Source organism: Anas acuta, chromosome 3 (assembly GCF_963932015.1).
Source record: "Anas acuta chromosome 3, bAnaAcu1.1, whole genome shotgun sequence".
Taxonomy (NCBI): domain Eukaryota; kingdom Metazoa; phylum Chordata; class Aves; order Anseriformes; family Anatidae; genus Anas; species Anas acuta.
This window is the reverse complement of record NC_088981.1, coordinates 25,364,270-25,386,828: the sequence shown is the minus strand read 5'-3', so window position 1 is coordinate 25,386,828 and position 22,559 is coordinate 25,364,270. Positions and strand designations below refer to the sequence as shown.

Below are 22,559 nucleotides of genomic sequence, written 5' to 3'. Positions count from 1 at the left end.
CATGGTCCACCAGGCAGCCATGAAAATAAATCCCATTCCATATCCTTCCAGGTTTGTGTTTGCTCGCTCACCTCCCCCCTCTCCTTCTCTGGGATGGGAGAGAGAAATGGGAAAGTGAAGCCTGTGAGTTGAGATAACAAAAAAATAATAATAATAATAATAACAATAATAATGATGATAATATTACTACTAGTAATAATGTATACGAAACAAGTGATGCACAATGCAATTGCTCACCACCTGCTGTCCGATGCCCAACCCAACCCCGAGCAGTCCGGCCCTCCTCCCAGCCTGCCTGCTGGCAGGACAGTGAGAAGCTGAATTTGGCTTGGTCCTTGGCTTGGTGTAAACACTGCTCTGTAACAATTAAAAACAATTAAAACATCAGCATATTATTAACATTCTTCTCATCCTAAACCAGAACATAACATTCTATCAGCTACTAGGAAGAAACACCCTTTTTATCAATCTTTAAACAGCAATTACTAAAGCTAATTTTTCCACAGACTTCTCCTTCTTGTGCTAGTAAATAATCCAAAGTTAGGCTATTTTGGTACAAAGCAGTTCTCATCACTTGTAACTATTTCTATTACAGCTAATAACCTAATTATTCTATTAAGTATATATACTGGGGTCCTATAGTCCCACGATCTGTCTTCTGCCCACGTATCTGGATCATAATAGGCAAACACCTTCAGGGTTGATTCAGGCTTGTGTTACCATTCGGCCTGTCAGGGTGATCCAGCTCCTGGAAAACGAATCACAATTTTATATAGGTTAAAAAAAAGGGTCTGATGTTATTTTCTCAGGACAACCTGACCTTAGTGTGGGAGAAGTCCAGTCGAGGCCCTCTCACTCGGCAGTCAATACCCATAGGGGTTGCTTCCCTCGGTAGACCATACACACCGCAGTGGAGGGTCCTGCCCTGGTCTTGCCTTCTCCCTTTCCTCCCTTCAGGCTTGTCCCCTTTATTTGGCATCCTTAATTCATGCAGAGCCTGCAGAGCCTCGTTGCCAGAATATTAGTTCTTCCTTAGCTTGAGTTTCAGTTTCCCAGGAGTGGACTCAACCCTCCAAGTTTCAGTAGTTACTGGTCCTTTTATTCTGGATGCATGGGTCCCTTTCTGCGGTTCTCACAGCTGTTTCAGTAGTCAGTAAAACAAGGTACAGTCCCTCACACCGAGGGTTCAGTGATTCTTCCCTCCCGTGGCTGCTTGTTGAAACACTTTCTTTTTTATCTTCTGACAAGTTAAATAACAGTTATCTAATTTGCTTCGCCGTATGGCCCTTTTCAGGTTCCCGTAGCAGGATTCATCTGATAGCCTTTCAGGTTGATACAGATTTGACTACAGATACCAGGGTTTTGGCATTCATCACTATCTCCACAGTTTCCCAGCTGGACAGTCACATTCATTTTTGTTGCATTCCTTCAGGGGCTCATCACCCCAGTCCTTGCAGTCTCTCTGCTGGTTACACACTTTATTGATATCTATGCACACAAAGTCAGATTCAGTACACATCTTCTTCACACAAGCACTCTCATCACTGCCATCTGAGCAGTCTTCACATTTTACTCTAGCACCGTTGGCAGCAGTGCACAGTCAGGCGAAGGCGAGCAGCAGGCAGAGCACCCCGCACCGTCACCTGTGTCACTTATACTACTCCTATTACCCATGCTGTTAGTGTCAGTGGCATCCTCCTTGTACCGTTTCTGTCTTTGTCTCCCCCCTTTTCTTTTTGTCACTGGCCATTCACCACAAATGGATGAGACACATGATTACTAGTTAGGAAAGAGAGTGTAACGTCTGCTATACAGCTGCAGGCAGTGCCAGCTGCAACCTTAGGTTTGTGAAAGAGCCTGCCGGTGGTCATTTGGCAGTGTGATCTGCGTCTCTGCACTCCTGCCCTGCGACAGAGCTAAGTCGTCATTAGTAATAGTTATAACACCGATCTGGGGACGAATAGTCTTTTTTGCATTGCAAGATAAACCTTTTATAAAAAGAATGCCAGAGTGAAGCAGCACAGCCGCTGCTGCCGCTGCCTCCGTGGTTATGTCAGACAGGCTGCAGGGTCCTGATGTCCGTCCCTCTGCTCTGTGCCAACTCGCCTCACGGTGAGGGTCAGCTACCGGTGTCCACTGACGCCTCTGGTCTCCCGTAGCAACTCGATCTCGGATGTTCTGCAATTACTTCAATTTCCCCGCGTTTTGCAGCTTCTGTCAGGTCTATTCTGTGTCTCTCAGAGCCGTCCGTGGCTCTGCAGCATCTCTCAGGGCTCTCTCCGTCCAGCGGTAGCCCCTCCGTAGTGTCTCAGGCCTCCCAGCGCCGCTCCGGTCTCTCGGCGCCGCTCCGGTCTCTCGGCCGAGTCCAGGTCTCGGCCTGTGCGGGCCTCATATGTTGCAGGAAGCATGTCATATCATGCTCCTGCCTTTTTCTTGTCACAGTCAAAACATTTAAGAGCAAAAATAGGATACACAAGATACACAAGATACACCGGGCCCATATATTAGGCACCACCACTCAAAACTTGGATAAAACAGCACTTCTTTTCAGTCTGTCAAGCGCTTCGTTCGTCTCTGCCCACTCCCCTTGCGGAGAGTACGGAACAACGGATCGGAACTCTGCACTCGCTTTGCAGCAACGCTGCGTCTCACTCACACAGCACACTCGCACACGGAGGCCTCCAGCACATCTCATTCATACCACAGGAATATAATTTAGAATGATAACCAACCAAATAAGTATTGTCTCTGACTGTGCTCTTCGTGAAGTGACTTGTAACACTTTGTTTCAAACCCTTACATTTACACAAATACTTTCAACACAAAATACATACATAAAAACACATACAATTATTAACACTCCAGTTAGTATCCCTCCAGCAGCTGAAAACATACCGTTTGTCTGCAGTTTCAGGAGATCTTTGCTCCTGCGGTGAGCAGCTGAGAGTGGAGTCCCCTCCGAGCAAAACGCTCAGGGTGCACCTAGGGGCGTCCACGCTGCAGCCGATCCCGCAGCCGAGCAGAGTGTCTCACCAAAATGACTCACAGAAAGCTGACTCCACAATCAGTAAGATTGTAAAGTAGGTATGTTTACTCAGTTCCGTGCAGCACGGGGCGGGTAGTCCCACCAAAGTCGTGCAGGCCTAAGGTGACAAATTGCTTTAGTAAAAAGTTACATATACATAAACATTCCTATACATATACATAACCTGTCCCTTTATGAACAGTCCTCCTTATTTTAGACCCCTTGATTAAAGTCTGAACCATGAGGTTGTTTTTGATCTGATTCTCAGGGCCCGAGAGGCTCCTGTTATCTGGAGGTATAAGCGCAGCACAGCACAGTAGCACATTTTAATTCTTAATCAATTGCTCTCTAATTTCTAATTCCAATGTTTCAGCTTGCTCTTTTCTGGATCCACGGGTATTCTACTATTAATGTTCAAAGCCTGACAGACCCCGTCCTCCGTGGATCAAAATACATGGGGTCTTAAGGGTTCCTTTGGTCATTCTATCATAAAATACTGGATCATTTTCAATTTACTCTTTAATTTTCTGGGGCCCCTATTGTTCCAATTTCTAATCATTATTCATAATGGACTTTTTGGTCATATATCTGGTAATTTGCTCCCTTTCTGGTTCTTGGTCTTCACACCCCCCCTGACGTCATAAAGGAATGATGACGTCATATGACCTTAGCTGGCGGGTCTGTGCCCCAACGCCCCCGGCAACAGCCTCAGCACCAGGGGCGCGGAGGAGGGAGGTGAGGGGCTGGGAACCCGTGCAGGCATCACGCAGCCGGCAGCGGTGGCCGGTTCGGAGCTGCTCCTTTACTGAGCGCGTCCACAGGGACCTGATGCCCTCCGTCTTGCCCGTTTATTACTAAATAAAGGTCTGTTCCAGCGCACGTCCTTTCACCTTCCTCTGCTTAGCAGGACAAAAGCAGCCGGCCACATTTGTATGATTTTGTCCCCTTTCTCCAAAGCCCCCTCTCCTGTGTTGCCCCACGCGATGATGTCTCCAACGCACCGCAGGTGTTGAGGAGAAATATTTCTTCTCTGATAGCACGAGGGCTAATGGGTTTAAACTAAAAAAGCGTAAAGTCTTAGCTCGAGCTACACTGGGGGTGCTTGGAGGGCTTGCATGCACAGTAAAAGCTTCATTTCAAACACCCCAGCTGGGCCCTGCTCATGTCCCGCAGCCTGAAGGAGATGCCAGCACAGACGCGCTTTGAACCAGGACATTTATTGGGGTAAATCCAGGAACGAGGGGCAGTGGCCTCCCACCGTGTGCTAACTGGAGACCCCTGCCCACGTCCCAAAGACCCCTGCCCACAATTCTTGGGAGGCTCTACGCAGGCGCAAGGTGCCAAAAGGCTAATTAGCATGAGAAGCGAGGGAAGGCGGGGATAGGTAATGCATATGTATAGGTGCTTGTAGAATATTGATAGATTGATTGTATAAATTCAAGACTGCTTTTTGCTTTGGGCATGCACGATAGGTGGAGAGATCCCCCGTGCATCCAGCGCTGCAATAAAGAATATACCACTTAAAGGAATTTCGGCTTCGATCTTTGAATCAATCTGGCACCCCAGATGGGACTACCTCTCTGCCGGTCCGCAGGACCCGCTGGGGACAGGACTCCCTAGGGTACCCCCGGGATTTCCCGGAGGGACTCCTCGACTCACCGGATCACTGCAGAGGCAGACAAGGACCCCATCATTGTAAGTGAGTATATTCTACAAGGACCCCATCATTGTAAGTGAGTATATTCTTTATTCTGGTTTGGTTTTCTGGTAGACCGGTCATCTGGGACTGTCCAGTAAGGCGGAAGGTGATCTTCTGCAGGACAGTGTTTGGTATATACTTTGTGGTTAGTACCGCAAGTATATCTGGGGACCTTGAGGTCCATCTGTATCTGGAACTGTCTGTAAGTCGGAAGGTGATCTTCTGCGAGGCAGTGTTTGGTATATACTTTGTGGTAAGCACCATAAGTATATTTGGGGACCTTAAGGAAAGAGCTCGCTTTAAGGTCCATCTGGAATTGTGTTGTTTATTTCGGTTTTCTGACTCATGGAGTATGGTATTTAACTCTGGTTATTGTTACTGTGATTTTGGCTATTTTTCTGGTGGTAATAGTAGGTTCGTGGCATTGTTATAAGAGAGATATCGTTATGGTGTTACACAGTTCGGTTTTCTGACTTACCGCATGTGGAATTTGACTCTGACTATTGTTATTGTGATTTTAGCAATATTGCTGGTAATAGTAGCTTTGTGACATCGCTACTGAAAGATATTGCGTGCCTGTAATTTTGTGAGTGATACGTTTTTGTGATACGCTTTTGTAAGTAACACGTGTATTCTGAAAGTGTGAACTGGAAAATGGGGGGGCGAGTAAGCAGTGAAATTCCTAAGAAAAGTGCGTTAGGATGTGTTTTGAGTCACTGGAAGGATATTGGAGGATCTGCCGGTGGAAGTGTGAACAGGAAAACATTGATAAAATATTGTAATCAATGGTGGCCGCTTTATAAGCTGGAATGTGGAGAAAAGTGGCCCCTAAATGGAACTTTAAACTCTAATGTTAATGTTGGTTTTGAGAAGGAGAATAGGATGAAATGTTGTATACTGATGTTGTTTCAGCATCTTGGTGGGAAAAGGTACGGAATTAAGTTGGCCCCTGACTGAGCCTTTGATGTTGGCATTCTGGAGAAAGATAAAGGAAGTGTTAAAAGGGTTGTTGAAAGTGTTAAAGGTGTTTGAAGTTGAATGAGCAGGGAAAGAGGATGTAGGAATGTTAATAGTTTTGCCTCTGCTCTAGGCAGAGATCTTAAAATCATGGGTGTTAGCCCTTTGGGGCAAATGGATCATGATGGGTCCAAGAGAGAGTTGTTATGGAAACAGAAAAGCAGTTAACTCTTAAAACAACCTGAGTTCATGTGCGAGCTCAGATTACCGATGGGACCGCTCAGGGAACTGTGGACAACTGCATTCCCTTGACCGACCCCACTGAGACCCTAATCATCCCTAAAATTATGAACGGCTAAGTAAATACTAAAATCTGGATGAATTGGGAATTGAGAATATGCTTCCAACAAGGTCTAAAAGAAACCCCTATGGAATTTTTGGACCAACTCTGAAATGTAATGAAAATAAATAAATAAATAAATAAAACAAAACGGTTTGGACCTGGCTTCGGAGGACAAATTGACTAGCCTTTTTCTAGGGTAATCATTGGTCCCTGATTTCAACAGGAATAACGGGGACCTGGGGAATCTACCCTAGTGGATCCTCCACTGATTATAATGAAGCTAGGGGAGGAGTGGAAGTGAAATTTCTTATTGATATGGGGCAACGTATTCAGTTCTAAATCAAGCATTAATGCCTTCACAGAATTATTATGTTAGGGTAAAAGGTGTGTTGTGGTTTAACCCGGCTGGCAGCTAAACACCACGCAGCCGTTCGCTCCCCCTCCCCCTCCCTCTCTGGGACGGGGGAGAGAAATGGAAAGTGAAGCCCGTGAGTTGAGATAAAGACAGTTTAATAAGACAAGATAATAATAATAATAATAGTAATAATACAATGATGATAATAGTACCACTACTAATAATATGTACAAACAAGTGATGCACAATGCAATTGCTCACCACCCGCTGACCAATGCCCAGTCTAACCCCGAGCAGTCCGGCCCCCTCCCCCGGCTAGCCACCCCTATATATTGTTTAGCATGACGTCAGATGGTATGGAATACCCCTTTGGCTAGTTTGGGTCACCTGTCCTGGGTCTGTCCCTTCCCAGCTCTTACTGCACCCCCAGCCTGCCTGTTGGCAGGACAGAGCAAGAAGGTGAGATGTCCTTGGCTTGGTATAAGCACTGCTCTGCAACAATTAAAACATCAGGGTGTTATCAACACTCTTCTCATCCTAAGCCAAAACGTAGCATTCTACCAGCTACTAGGAAAAAAATTAACTCTATTCTAACTGAAACCAGGACAAGGTGTAACCGAAAAGGCTTATTTTTGTGAACCTTTGAAGTACAAGTTAGGGAAACAATGGGGCATACACAGATTTTTATACACGCCTAACTCCTCATGGGCACTCTTAGGTAGAGATTTATTAGAGCAATTAGGAGCAGAAATTGTCGTTGAAAAAGGGAAAATGAAATTAAGAATAGGAGAAGAACAACTAAAAAATGTGTTAAGCTTGGCACTAATACAAACTGACCCTAAAAGTGAAATACCTTTAGAGATCACAGATCAATATGTCCAGGAGTTTGGGCTACCGAAGTCCCTGGAAGAGCAAAAATGTGACCTTAATAATTATTAAATTAAAGCCAGGAGAGAAACCCGTTAAGGTTAAGTAATATCCTTTGAGGATAGAAGATAGGAAAGGAATTAAAGAGATAATTGATAAATTTTTACAGTATGGATTATTGATTGAATGAGAATCAGAATACAATACACCCATATTGCCAATTAAAAAGGCAGATGAAAAAAGCTATAGGTTAGTTCAGGATTTGAGGGCCATAAGTAAAATCACTGAGGATATACATCCAGTAGTGGCAAACCCTTATACTTTGCCGACTAAATTAAAGAATAGTCAAGTCTGGTTTACCGTACTGGATTTAAAAGACGCCTTCTTCTGCCTAGGCTTAGCCACAGAAAGCCAAAACCTATTTGCCTTTGAATGGGAAAATCCCAATTCAGGCAGAAAAGACGCAGCTTACGTGGACATTACTACCTCAAGGATTCAAGAATAGCCCCACTATTTTTGGAAACCAATTAGCAAGGGAACTCGAAACATGGATGCCTCCGGACACTGAAGGTGCTTTGTTACAATATGTAGATGATCTCTTAATAGCTACCGAGACTAAAGGGAGCTGTATTCAATGGACTATAAGTTTTCTTAATTTTCTGGGTTTAAAATGGATATCAAGTCTCTTGACAGAAAGTCCAGCTGGCTCAACAAAGTGTGACCTATCTGGGATTTGAAATTTCGGGAGGACAACGAGAACTAGGAACTGAACATAAGGAAGTCATTTGCCGGACTCCAGAACCTCAAACGGTAAAGAAGCTACAAACCTTTTTAGGAATGACAGGTTGGTGTCGCCTTTGGATTTATAATTATGGACGATTGGTAAAGCCTCTATGTGAATTGATAAAGATTAACCAGTCAAAGTTAGTCTGGACTGGAGAAGCACAAAAAGTCTTTAAACAACTTAAACAAGAATTGATGATTTTAAAATATCAAGCAATATTAGTAGAACAAGATGATGTGGGAATTGTGGTCATTAACATCGTAAATCCAGCTTCTTTCCTTAGTGGAACTCTGGATCAACCCATAACCCATGATTGTATAGAAACAATGGAGACTGTGTATTCTAATCGACCCGATCTTAAGGAAGAACTTTTAGAAGATGCTGACGAATCTTGGTATACTGATGGAAGCAGCTTTGTGAAACAAGGACAACGTAAGGCAGGGTACGCCATTACAACCACTCAACAGGTAATCAAGTCCAAACCATTACCCCTGGGACGTCCACCCGGAAAGCAGAGACAATTGCTCTTATGCGAGCACTGGAACTAGCAGCAGGAAGGAAAATAAGTATTTGGACAGATTCTAAATATACATTCGGCATGGTACATGCTCATGGAGCAATTTGGAAAGAAGAAATTTTAAAATTGTTAGAGGCTGTAAAACAACCAGAAAAGGTAGCTATCATGCATTGTCAGGGACACCAAAAGGGGAACACCGATTTTGAAATTGGAAATTGATTGGCAAAGGCTAAGCGGGCAGCTGAAATAACTGAGGTGAAGGCATTGTCTTTGATACCAGACGGTAAAATCCAAACTATATCCAAATTATACAAAAGAAGACTTAAAATTAATTGAAGATTTGAAAGGTAAAATGAAACCAGATGGACGAGTATATTTAAAAGATAACCGCATAATAATACCCCCTAATTTGACATGGCTCATAGTTCTTACAGAACACAAGAAAACACATTGGGGAGCTGGCACACTGCATAAGAGCCTGAGTCAGACATTAGTGGAACAAAATTTATATACAACAATAAAACAAGTAACTCAACAATGTAGCATTTGCTTACACAATAACCCCAATACCAAGAATAGAATAAAATTTGGAATAATCAGTAAAGGAAATTATTCGGGGCAACTGTGGCAAATTGATTTTTCAGAACTCCCTAGAAAAGGGGGGTATTGTTATTTACTGGTTCTGACTGACATGATTTCAGGAAGGCCTGAAGCCTTTCCCTGTCGAACAAACAAAGCAAGAAGAAGTGGTTAAAGTCTTGTTAAATGAAATAATACCATGCTTTGGGATTCTAGTAGCAATGTCTTCTGATAGAGTTTCACATTTTTGTGTGCAAGTGGTACAACAGATAAGTAAGATTCTAAAGATATTCTAAAGACAACTGCATACTCTTTATAGACCGCAGGCAAGTGGACAGGTAGAAAAAATGGAACATTTAATTAAACAACAAATAGCTAAAATCGGACAAGAATCTAATTTGTCATGACCTCAATCCCTCCCTTTAGCATTACTTAGAATTTGAGTTAAACCTAGAATAAAAGGGAATTTGAGTCCCTTTGAAATCTTATATGGAAGGCCGTATCCATTTCTATTTAGTGGAGAGGATCGAACGCAGTTAGGATTAGAATATTTATATGCATATATAACTGAACTTCAGAAATAATTAAATAAAGTACATAAATTTGTTCTCAGGACCTGGGCTAGACGGTTGGATCAACCAATCCACCCTTTTAAGCTCAGGGATTATATATATAAAGACTTTTTCAGGACAACCCCTAGAGGAGAAACGGAAAGAAAGTGGACGGGACCATACCCGGTATTACTGACAACACACACCGCCATTAAGATTAAGGAGCAAGCAGCTTGGATCCACGATTCAAGGGTGAAGAAGGCCCCGGCGACGATATGGACCACGACCCCAATTGGACCAGCAAAATTGCATTTTTCCAGATCCTAATGATTGTGGGGGTGTGGTTGTCAGATTTGGGATGGGCAACTTGGGATGAGAACTTACACCTGTCCCTGATACAAACAATTTCTCAAGTAATTAATAAGACAAACTGTTGGGAATGCACCCATCTGCCAGAGCATGGGAATAAGGGTGTATCGTTAATCAGGATTCCCTTGCTTGCAAACTTACCTTGGACTAATTTGTGGGAAAACACATCTTGGGGTCGAAAATATGAAGAAGTTTTGGAACTAGAAGTGAGGAGCTTTGTGCCGTTGGAATCTTACTATGTATGTGTACAAAGGTGTAACCCACCTAGGGGTATGGGAAAACAGGATTGTATAAATACGGGTACTACTTATGTGGGAAATCAGACATCTTGTAATCAAACAATTGATATTAGTACAACTAGCAGTTGGGCAAATTCAACCAGCTGGCCGGTTCCAGAAGGAAAAGGGTGGTATTGGCTATGCAATGATACAGCCCGTAAGGTCTTGCCCGAGAATTGGAAGGGAACTTGCACTCTTGGCGCAGTAGTCCCCAATTTGACCATACATGATGTAGCGCCTCGAGGTTATTTGAGAAATCATATCCGGAGAATTAGACGAAAAATTAACAATCCATTGATAGAGAGACACACCGCTTTTCATAGTTTTGTTCGATGGTTTATCACATGGTTAGGAGTGAGTGAATTGGAAAAGGCGATAGTTAATATTTCTGCAATTCTAGAGAAGTTAGAAAACAAAACTCTGGATGCTATAAAGGCTCAACAAGAAGAGATATCTAGTTTATCACAGGTAGTATTACAAAATCGGATGGCCCTAGACTTGTTACTGGCCGCTCAAGGGGGAGTCTGTACAGTAATAAACACAAGTTTTTGTGTGTATCTAGATCAGAGTGGAAGGATCTCTACCGACCTGGAAGAAATATGGAAGCAGACAAGGGTCCTACATGAGATCAGTAAAGATGATCTTTCATGGAGTTTTAGTGAAATAAGGAATAAGTTAACCTCCTGGTTGCCCAGTTTCCAATGTTTGAAACAAGTGTTCATTGCTCTATAACATTACTAGTGTTAGGAATATTTGTGTGCATGTTGTTTAGATGCCTGCTTTGTTGTGTTACTGTAAATAATGAAAGTATCTGATGCAAAAGAATTTGCATGGGAAAAGAAAAGGGGGGATTGATTAAGGAGGTATTGGGGAGGCATTGGGGAGGCAAGGACAATCCCCAGACATGGACTGTATATCTCGAAACAAGACACTGGAACTCATGACAAGGAAGCGGCAGACGGACAGAGAAACAAACGTAAGGACTATAAATCTCAAAACTGGACATTGGAATTCATTATAAAGATACAACAAACGGAAGAATTGGCAACAACCAGCTCTCGCAATTAAGAAACGTGCCAATTCAGCAGATTCCTGACCAAAGGTGAAAAGTACACTGTGAGGAAGACTCGGGGTCTTCCTCCCAAAGACCCCTGCCCACGTCCCAAAGACCCCTGCCCACAATTCTTAGGAGGCTCTACGCAGGCGCAAGGTGCCAAAAGGCTAATTAGCATGAGAAGCGAGGGAAGGCGGGGATAGGTAATGCATACGTATAGGCGCTTGTAGAATATTGATAGATTGATTGTATAAATTCAAGACTGCTTTCCGCTCTGGGTATGCACGATAGGTGGAGAGATCCCCCGTGCATCCAGCGCCGCAATAAAGAATATACCACTTAAAGGAATTTCGGCTTCGATCTTTGAATCACTGCTCATGTCCCGCAGCCTGAAGGAGATGCCAGCACAGACGCGCTTTGAACCAGGACATTTATTGGGGTAAATCCAGGAACGAGGGGCAGTGGCCTCCCACCGTGTGCTAAGTGGGGGGCGGGAAGGGCCCCTCCACAGCCCCATTCTGCACAGGGGAGCACGGCCAGGTACACACAAACAGGGACTGCTACTTGCAGGCACAGGGAGAGATTCCCAGGGGACCACGACGCCGGGGGGAGGGGGGCGGCACAGGGAAATCCTGGGGGGGGATGTGGGGGCTGGGCAGAGTCTCGCTGCTCTCAGGAACCTCCCTGGGGCGGGGGGGGCATCCCTAAACTCCCCTGCATGGGGGGGGGGCACGAGGCGGTGACCCCACTGCAAACCTCAGCCCGGGGGGGGCAGCAAAGGGGGAGGGGGGGGTACCGCATCCCCGGCCCCTGGGAACTTGACCCCGAAGCCAGGGCCAGACGCCGGGGTGCTGCAGGGCAGGGCGGGGGAGGGTGGAAACGTCGGGCCCCCCCCCCGGCCCTGCCCCCCCCCGGAGGGGTCTGGCAGCAGAACAAAGGCGGCGGCCGGGAGGCGGCGCGGGGGGGCCCCGAGGGGCTTCCCACGGGGGCTCGGGGGGGGGCTCGGGAGCCCCCGGCCCATCCCCGGGCCGCGGGGTCGCTGCGGTGGGGGCTGGGGGGGGGGGTCCCAGAGTCCCCCCCCCCGGCCCCTCCCCCTCAGGTCCCTCCTACCCAAGCCCCGCCCCTCCAGTCAAGCCCCGCCCCAAATTCCACTCGATGACGTCACCGCCCAAGCACCCCCCCCTTACCGACTTTCCAACCGGCAGCGGGGGGGGGCTCGTCTCAGATCGGCGTCATCTCAACCCCTGAGCCCTCCTCTCAACCCAACCCAACCCCTGAGCCCTTCTCCCAACCCCTGAGCCCTTCGTGTCGTATTTGGGGAGGGAGGGAGCGGCTGATGTGGAACTCGACCACCCGCCCGAGCACAAGCACCACGCAGACACCAATTCTTATCAAGAAGATTTATTCCTTATTTATTCCTTCTCCGGCTCTTCCGTCCCCTTCTGCCGCAGGAACTCACTTCGGTACCGCTGTCCGGCACGGGGTCACGGAGCTCCGGAGCTGGCGCCTGGCTGTGGGATGAGCCTTCTGCTGCGGCTGCCGTGGAGGGGAGAACTCCTCTCCTAAAGTCCTGCAGCTCCCTCAGCAGCCTGAGGCACTGCTCCTTGTCCCCAAAGACATACACGTCGTTTCCCAGAGCCAGAGGAAACTTGAGTTCAGGGCACTCGTCTGGACCCTCCGTGGGTTGGCAGCCGTGGCGAGGTGAACGGCTTTTCAGTTCGGGTGATTCTTGCCCCAGGGACTGCGGGATGAAGGACACGTGCCGTGCTCCCGGTTCTTCGCTCCCATCTACAGAGCCCTCGTCCGAGGAAAGGCAGCACCCAGGGATGTCGAGGGTGACACCTGACGTCGAGGAACTTGCGTAGATGATGGTTGACTTTTCCGAAGCGTCAGAGCCGTCTTCGTGGTTCGTGAGGTTCCGGGCCTGTGCTGTGGGAGCTGTCGTCGCCTGGGGCAGTTCTGAGACGATCCAGTTGGAATTTTTTCTTTTCTCCAGTTCAAGTCCTTGCGAGAGCAGCTCACATTGCTGCCTTTGCTGCTGACACCGCTGCTCGGACTGTGTCAGCTGCGCTCGTAACGCTTGCGCCTGCTCCGTCTTTGCAGCAGCATTTTCAGATCTTGAGGCAAACTCTTTCAGCTGCCTGACTCTTTCCCTCACCTCCTTGGTCAGGAGGCCCACCACCCTGATGTCCTCGATGAGCCTCCGTGCCTTCTCCGTGGCTCCCAGCAGGGAGCCCTCGTCCTCCGGAAGGCAGGCCTCCTCCTGAAGGAGCCCGCATCGCCTCCCCGGCTCCTGCAGGGCATTGAGCAGTTTGGCTTTCTGCTCCAGAAGCTGTCCGCCTCCGCTGCCGGGGGGGCAGGGCTCTTGCTGCCCTGAGACCTGAACCCCCACGTGGCGCTGGCCTTGTGGGGCCGCGGCCTTGTCCCCGTCGTGGGAGGCAGGCGCCCTGCACTCGGCCTTCTTCACCACCTCCTTGTAGAAGAGCCTTCTCTGCAGGCTCAGCTTCTTCTTCAGGGCCAGGATCTGGGCGGCGTCGTCCCGCTGCCGCTGGAGCAGCTCCTGCTCCCGGCGCCGCTCGGCCTCCTTCTCCTGCAGCAGCTGCCGGAGCTCCGCCGCCCGCTGCCTCCGGCTCTGCTCCTCGAGCTGCTGCAGCTCCCGCGCCCGCTCCTGCTCCCATTTGGAGCGTAGCTGCTGGGCCAGGAGCTGCCGCTCCTGCTCTGCCCTCTTCTTCATCTCACGGGCCTCGGTGTTGAGGCGCCGTTGCAGCTCCTGGGAGCGGAGACGCTCGGCCTGCAGCTGGGCCCGCAGCGCCTCCAGCTCCTGCCTGTGCTCCTGGTGCTGCACAGGGCCCCGACGGGATGAGGGCTGACCACGAGCCACGGGCCCCTGGCCATCACCACCGCCGGTCATGGTTTCAATAACCACTACTACTAACTAATAACTAATAATAATACTAATAACCACTACTAATAACCACTACTACTAACTGGCAATAATAACCAGAAATAACTGGAACTCGGTGAACGGTCACCAAACGCTGCCAGCAATCGCCACCAGCAATCGCACGGCCTGGGCCTGAGAGGGACAGCAGGCTCTGAGCCCCCAGCAAACACCAGCACCGCACAGCAGCAGAGGCAATCCCTACTGCTGGCCCTGTGGGCGCGAGCGGGGCCTTATATGCTGTGCCCTGGCTGTGACGTTATAAGGGAGGGATGACGTCGTAAAGGCAGGATGCCGCCACATGACCTTCTATGGCGCGTCTGCGCCCCAACGCCCCTGTTATAGATGGCTCAGGATTCAAATTAGGATTAAATAAAAAAATTGGATTTATTAAAAGAATATAAAGGAATAGAGGTAAGCAAACAGCGCTGGGTGCACCGGGAGTCTCTGCTCCACCAGGACACACACCAGTTACATCAAGCAGCTGATTTTTATGCACCTAGACTAATACATATTCATTACTACTTCTAAAAAAAGAGATTATTATAACTAGCTTCCGGGGTCCAGTCCCTCCTACTGGAGCATGCGCATCAGTCTCCTCTGGGGGTCTCTAGGCGTCTTTCATGCTGAAGGCTCGTAGTCTTCCTCTCACCCTTTGTACTTACTCGGCACTATTCCAAGTTTATGGAACACTCTCTGTACACTCTCCACAGGTCTTGTCTCCCAACCGTCCTTCAGCTTCTTTTTTCTTCCTCTTAATCTCTTGGCCCCCCTGGCCAGATACCAAGGATCTCATAAGAGTCACTAGTTGTTATCAGTTGTTCTGAAACTCCCAGACATCAAACACAAACAGCTTTCTTATTTGACGCTTCACGAGTAATTAAAACATTCTTCCCCAGCCATTCACAGACACATCTATAGCAGTGTTAAGTTAATCTCGAAGAAGACAGGAAAAAAGGCTGTAACTGTTAGAAATAGAAGTCCGGAATAACAAAAGCAAACAGGTTCACAAATTTAAGGAGTGTTTTCTGAAGACGTGATAAATTGACTAGAATGAGGGGGAGACTGGGACACACTGCATCTGTGGTTCAAGAACTAAATTGCCAGTGCAGGGCCCAGAGGCAGACAGGATTCAAACAGAATTATTCTTTATGGACACGAATTTATGGACACGAATTGGAATTGTTAAAACATTCCTCACAATCCCTTATCTTCTTTTTAATATCCCCAATTCGTGTCTCTTCTGTTATTAATAACTGGATTTCATCGGTTTGTTCTTGGAGGGTCCAATCCTTAAGCATCATAATTGACATATTCCCTTCCTTTTTTAAAGAAGTTATTACCAATGTACTATTTATCACCCGGCGTATTGATAATGTAAAACAAGGTATCATACAAGGTACAAATAATAACGTCATTACACCACATAACAATAAAAATAACACTCTTTTAACCCATGGTCCACCAGGCAGCCATGAAAATAAATCCCATTCCATATCCTTCCAGGTTTGTGTTTGCTCGCTCACCTCCCCCCTCTCCTTCTCTGGGATGGGAGAGAGAAATGGGAAAGTGAAGCCTGTGAGTTGAGATAACAAGAAAATAATAATAATAATAATAACAATAACAATGATGATAATATTACTACTAGTAATAATGTATACGAAACAAGTGATGCACAATGCAATTGCTCACCACCTGCTGTCCGATGCCCAACCCAACCCCGAGCAGTCCGGCCCTCCTCCCAGCCTGCCTGCTGGCAGGACAGTGAGAAGCTGAATTTGGCTTGGTCCTTGGCTTGGTGTAAACACTGCTCTGTAACAATTAAAAACAATTAAAACATCAGCATATTATTAACATTCTTCTCATCCTAAACCAGAACATAACATTCTATCAGCTACTAGGAAGAAACACCCTTTTTATCAATCTTTAAACAGCAATTACTAAAGCTAAATTTTCCACAGACTTCTCCTTCTTGTGCTAGTAAATAATCCAAAGTTAGGCTATTTTGATACAAAGCAGTTCTCATCACTTATAACTATTTCTATTACAGCTAATAACCTAATTATTCTATTAAGTATATATACTGGGGTCCTATAGTCCCACGATCTGTCTTCTGCCCACGTATCTGGATCATAATAGGCAAACACCTTCAGGGTTGATTCAGGCTTGTGTTACCATTCGGCCTGTCAGGGTGATCCAGCTCCTGGAAAACGAATCACAATTTTATATAGGTTAAAAAAAAGGGTCTGATGTTATTTTCTCAGGACAACCTGACCTTAGTGTGGGAGAAGTCCAGTCGAGGCCCTCTCACTCGGCAGTCAATACCCATAGGGGTTGCTTCCCTCGGTAGACCATACACACCGCAGTGGAGGGTCCTGCCCTGGTCTTGCCTTCTCCCTTTCCTCCCTTCAGGCTTGTCCCCTTTATTTGGCATCCTTAATTCATGCAGAGCCTGCAGAGCCTCGTTGCCAGAATATTAGTTCTTCCTTAGCTTGAGTTTCAGTTTCCCAGGAGTGGACTCAACCCTCCAAGTTTCAGTAGTTACTGGTCCTTTTATTCTGGATGCATGGGTCCCTTTCTGCGGTTCTCACAGCTGTTTCAGTAGTCAGTAAAACAAGGTACAGTCCCTCACACCGAGGGTTCAGTGATTCTTCCCTCCCGTGGCTGCTTGTTGAAACACTTTCTTTTTTATCTTCTGACAAGTTAAATAACAGTTATCTAATTTGCTTCGCCGTATGGCCCTTTTCAGGTTCCCGTAGCAGGATTCATCTGATAGCCTTTCAGGTTGATACAGATTTGACTACAGATACCAGGGTTTTGGCATTCATCACTATCTCCACAGTTTCCCAGCTGGACAGTCACATTCATTTTTGTTGCATTCCTTCAGGGGCTCATCACCCCAGTCCTTGCAGTCTCTCTGCTGGTTACACACTTTATTGATATCTATGCACACAAAGTCAGATTCAGTACACATCTTCTTCACACAAGCACTCTCATCACTGCCATCTGAGCAGTCTTCACATTTTACTCTAGCACCGTTGGCAGCAGTGCACAGTCAGGCGAAGGCGAGCAGCAGGCAGAGCACCCCGCACCGTCACCTGTGTCACTTATACTACTCCTATTACCCATGCTGTTAGTGTCAGTGGCATCCTCCTTGTACCGTTTCTGTCTTTGTCTCCCCCCTTTTCTTTTTGTCACTGGCCATTCACCACAAATGGATGAGACACATGATTACTAGTTAGGAAAGAGAGTGTAACGTCTGCTATACGGCTGCAGGCAGTGCCAGCTGCAACCGTAGGTTTGTGAAAGAGCCTGCCGGTGGTCATTTGGCAGTGTGATCTGCGTCTCTGCACTCCTGCCCTGCGATAGAGCTAAGTCGTCATTAGTAATAGTTATAACACCGATCTGGGGACGAATAGTCTTTTTTGCATTGCAAGATAAACCTTTTATAAAAAGAATGCCAGAGTGAAGCAGCACAGCCGCTGCTGCCGCTGCCTCCATGGTTATGTCAGACAGGCTGCAGGGTCCTGATGTCCGTCCCTCTGCTCTGTGCCAACTCGCCTCACGGTGAGGGTCAGCTACCGGTGTCCACTGACGCCTCTGGTCTCCCGTAGCAACTCGATCTCGGATGTTCTGCAATTACTTCAATTTCCCCGCGTTTTGCAGCTTCTGTCAGGTCTATTCTGTGTCTCTCAGAGCCGTCCGTGGCTCTGCAGCATCTCTCAGGGCTCTCTCCGTCCAGCGGTAGCCCCTCCGTAGTGTCTCGGGCCTCCCAGCGCCGCTCCGGTCTCTCGGCGCCGCTCCGGTCTCGGCCTGTTCAGGTCTCAGCGAGTCTGGGTCTCAGTGAGTCCAGGTCTCGGCCTGTGCGGGCCTCATATGTTGCAGGAAGCATGTCATATCATGCTCCTGCCTTTTTCTTGTCACAGTCAAAACATTTAAGAGCAAAAATAGGATACACAAGATACACAAGATACACCGGGCCCATATATTAGGCACCACCACTCAAAACTTGGATAAAACAGCACTTCTTTTCAGTCTGTCAAGCGCTTCGTTCGTCTCTGCCCACTCCCCTTGCGGAGAGTACGGAACAACGGATCGGAACTCTGCACTCGCTTTGCAGCAACGCTGCGTCTCACTCACACAGCACACTCGCACACGGAGGCCTCCAGCACATCTCATTCATACCACAGGAATATAATTTAGAATGATAACCAACCAAATAAGTATTGTCTCTGACTGTGCTCTTCGTGAAGTGACTTGTAACACTTTGTTTCAAACCCTTACATTTACACAAATACTTTCAACACAAAATACATACATAAAAACACATACAATTATTAACACTCCAGTTAGTATCCCTCCAGCAGCTGAAAACATACCGTTTGTCTGCAGTTTCAGGAGATCTTTGCTCCTGCGGTGAGCAGCTGAGAGTGGAGTCCCCTCCGAGCAAAACGCTCAGGGTGCACCTAGGGGCGTCCACGCTGCAGCCGATCCCGCAGCCGAGCAGAGTGTCTCCTGCCTGGCTCACCAAAATGACTCACAGAAAGCTGACTCCACAATCAGTAAGATTGTAAAGTAGGTATGTTTACTCAGTTCCGTGCAGCACGGGGCGGGTAGTCCCACCAAAGTCGTGCAGGCCTAAGGTGACAAATTGCTTTAGTAAAAAGTTACATATACATAAACATTCCTATACATATACATAACCTGTCCCTTTATGAACAGTCCTCCTTATTTTAGACCCCTTGATTAAAGTCTGAACCATGAGGTTGTTTTTGATCTGATTCTCAGGGCCCGAGAGGCTCCTGTTATCTGGAGGTATAAGCGCAGCACAGCACAGTAGCACATTTTAATTCTTAATCAATTGCTCTCTAATTTCTAATTCCAATGTTTCCGCTTGCTCTTTTCTGGATCCACGGGTATTCTACTATTAATGTTCAAAGCCTGACAGACCCCGTCCTCCGTGGATCAAAATACATGGGGTCTTAAGGGTTCCTTTGGTCATTCTATCATAAAATACTGGATCATTTTCAATTTACTCTTTAATTTTCTGGGGCCCCTATTGTTCCAATTTCTAATCATTATTCATAATGGACTTTTTGGTCATATATCTGGTAATTTGCTCCCTTTCTGGTTCTTGGTCTTCACACCCCCCCTGACGTCATAAAGGAATGATGACGTCATATGACCTTAGCTGGCGGGTCTGTGCCCCAACGCCCCCGGCAACAGCCTCAGCACCAGGGGCGCGGAGGAGGGAGGTGAGGGGCTGGGAACCCGTGCAGGCATCACGCAGCCGGCAGCGGTGGCCGGTTCGGAGCTGCTCCTTTACTGAGCGCGTCCACAGGGACCTGATGCCCTCCGTCTTGCCCGTTTATTACTAAATAAAGGTCTGTTCCAGCGCACGTCCTTTCACCTTCCTCTGCTTAGCAGGACAAAAGCAGCCGGCCACATTTGTATGATTTTGTCCCCTTTCTCCAAAGCCCCCCCTCCTGTGTTGCCCCACGCGATGATGTCTCCAACGCACCGCAGGTGTTGAGGAGAAATATTTCTTCTCTGAGAGCACGAGGGCTAATGGGTTTAAACTAAAAAAGCGTAAAGTCTTAGCTTGAGCTACACTGGGGGTGCTTGGAAGGCTTGCATGCACAGTAAAAGCTGCATTTCAAACACCCCAGCTGGGCCCTGCTGATTAAGGAGGTATTGGGGAGGCATTGGGGAGGCAAGGACAATCCCCAGACATGGACTGTATATCTCGAAACAAGACACTGGAACTCATGATAAGGAAGCGGCAGACGGACAGAGAAACAAACGTAAGGACTATAAATCTCAAAACTGGACATTGGAATTCATTATAAAGGTACAACAAACGGAAGAATTGGCAACAACCAGCTCTGACAATTAAGAAACGTGACAATTCAGCAGATTCATGACAAAAGGTGAAAAGTACACTGTGAGGAAGACTTGGGGTCTTCCTCCCAGAGACCCCTGCCCACGTCCCAAAGACCCCTGCCCACAATTCTTAGGAGGCTCTACGCAGGCGCAAGGTGCCAAAAGGCTAATTAGCATGAGAAGCGAGGGAAGGTGGGGATAGGTAATGCATATGTATAGGCGCTTGTAGAATATTGATAGATTGATTGTATAAATTCAAGACTGCTTTTTGCTTTGGGCATGCACGATAGGTGGAGAGATCCCCCGTGTATCCAGCGCTGCAATAAAGAATATACCACTTAAAGGAATTTCGGCTTCGATCTTTGAATCAATCTGGCACCCCAGATGGGACTACCTCTCTGCCGGTCCGCAGGACCCGCTGGGGATAGGACTCCCTAGGGTACCCCCGGGATTTCCCGGAGGGACTCCTCGACTCACCGGATCACTGCGGAGGCAGACAAGGACCCCATCATTGTAAGTGAGTATATTCTTTATTCTGGTTTGGTTTTCTGGTAGACCGGTCATCTGGGACTGTCCAGTAAGGCGGAAGGTGATCTTCTGCAGGACAGTATTTGGTATATACTTTGTGGTTGGTATGGAATACCCCTTTGGCTAGTTTGGGTCACCTGTCCTGGGTCTGTCCCTTCCCAGCTCTTACTGCACCCCCAGCCTGCCTGTTGGCAGGACAGAGCAAGAAGCTGAGATGTCCTTGGCTTGGTGTAAGCACTGCTCTGCAACAATTAAAACATCAGGGTGTTATCAACACTCTTCTCATCCTAAGCCAAAATGTAGCATTCTACCAGCTACTAGGAAAAAAATTAACTCTATTCTAACTGAAACCAGGACAAGGTGTAACCGAAAAGGCTTATTTTTGTGAACCTTTGAAGTACAAGTTAGGGAAACAATGGGGCATACACAGATTTTTATATACGCCTAACTCCTCATGGGCACTCTTAGGTAGAGATTTATTAGAGCAATTAGGAGCAGAAATTGTCGTTGAAAAAGGGAAAATGAAATTAAGAATAGGAGAAGAACAACTAATAAATGTGTTAAGCTTGGCACTAATACAAACTGACCCTAAAAGTGAAATACCTTTAGAGATCACAGATCAATATGTCCAGGAGTTTGGGCTACCGAAGTCCCTGGAAGAGCAAAAATGTGACCTTAATAATTATTAAATTAAAGCCAGGAGAGAAACCCGTTAAGGTTAAGTAATATCCTTTGAGGATAGAAGATAGGAAAGGAATTAAAGAGATAATTGATAAATTTTTACAGTATGGATTATTGATTGAATGAGAATCAGAATACAATACACCCATATTGCCAATTAAAAAGGCAGATGAAAAAAGCTATAGGTTAGTTCAGGATTTGAGGGCCATAAGTAAAATCACTGAGGATATACATCCAGTAGTGGCAAACCCTTATACTTTGCCGACTAAATTAAAGAATAGTCAAGTCTGGTTTACCGTACTGGATTTAAAAGACGCCTTCTTCTGCCTAGGCTTAGCCACAGAAAGCCAAAACCTATTTGCCTTTGAATGGGAAAATCCCAATTCAGGCAGAAAAGACGCAGCTTACGTGGACATTACTACCTCAAGGATTCAAGAATAGCCCCACTATTTTTGGAAACCAATTAGCAAGGGAACTCGAAACATGGATGCCTCCGGACACTGAAGGTGCTTTGTTACAATATGTAGATGATCTCTTAATAGCTACCGAGACTAAAGGGAGCTGTATTCAATGGACTATAAGTTTTCTTAATTTTCTGGGTTTAAAATGGATATCAAGTCTCTTGACAGAAAGTCCAGCTGGCTCAACAAAGTGTGACCTATCTGGGATTTGAAATTTCGGGAGGACAACGAGAACTAGGAACTGAACATAAGGAAGTCATTTGCCGGACTCCAGAACCTCAAACGGTAAAGAAGCTACAAACCTTTTTAGGAATGACAGGTTGGTGTCGCCTTTGGATTTATAATTATGGACGATTGGTAAAGCCTCTATGTGAATTGATAAAGATTAACCAGTCAAAGTTAGTCTGGACTGGAGAAGCACAAAAAGTCTTTAAACAACTTAAACAAGAATTGATGATTTTAAAATATCAAGCAATATTAGTAGAACAAGATGATGTGGGAATTGTGGTCATTAACATCGTAAATCCAGCTTCTTTCCTTAGTGGAACTCTGGATCAACCCATAACCCATGATTGTATAGAAACAATGGAGACTGTGTATTCTAATCGACCCGATCTTAAGGAAGAACTTTTAGAAGATGCTGACGAATCTTGGTATACTGATGGAAGCAGCTTTGTGAAACAAGGA

General features: G+C 46.5%; 1 long non-coding RNA gene across 1 annotated transcript; it reads left to right on the top strand.

The window, feature by feature from the left end:
• The first annotated feature begins 4,736 nt into the window (after nt 1-4,736).
• On the top strand, nt 4,737-14,611 carry LOC137853654 (uncharacterized). Its single transcript, XR_011094634.1, has 2 exons — nt 4,737-11,817; nt 12,830-14,611. It is a non-coding gene; the product is annotated as an uncharacterized lncRNA (long non-coding RNA).
• Nucleotides 14,612-22,559: the final 7,948 nt, after the last annotated feature.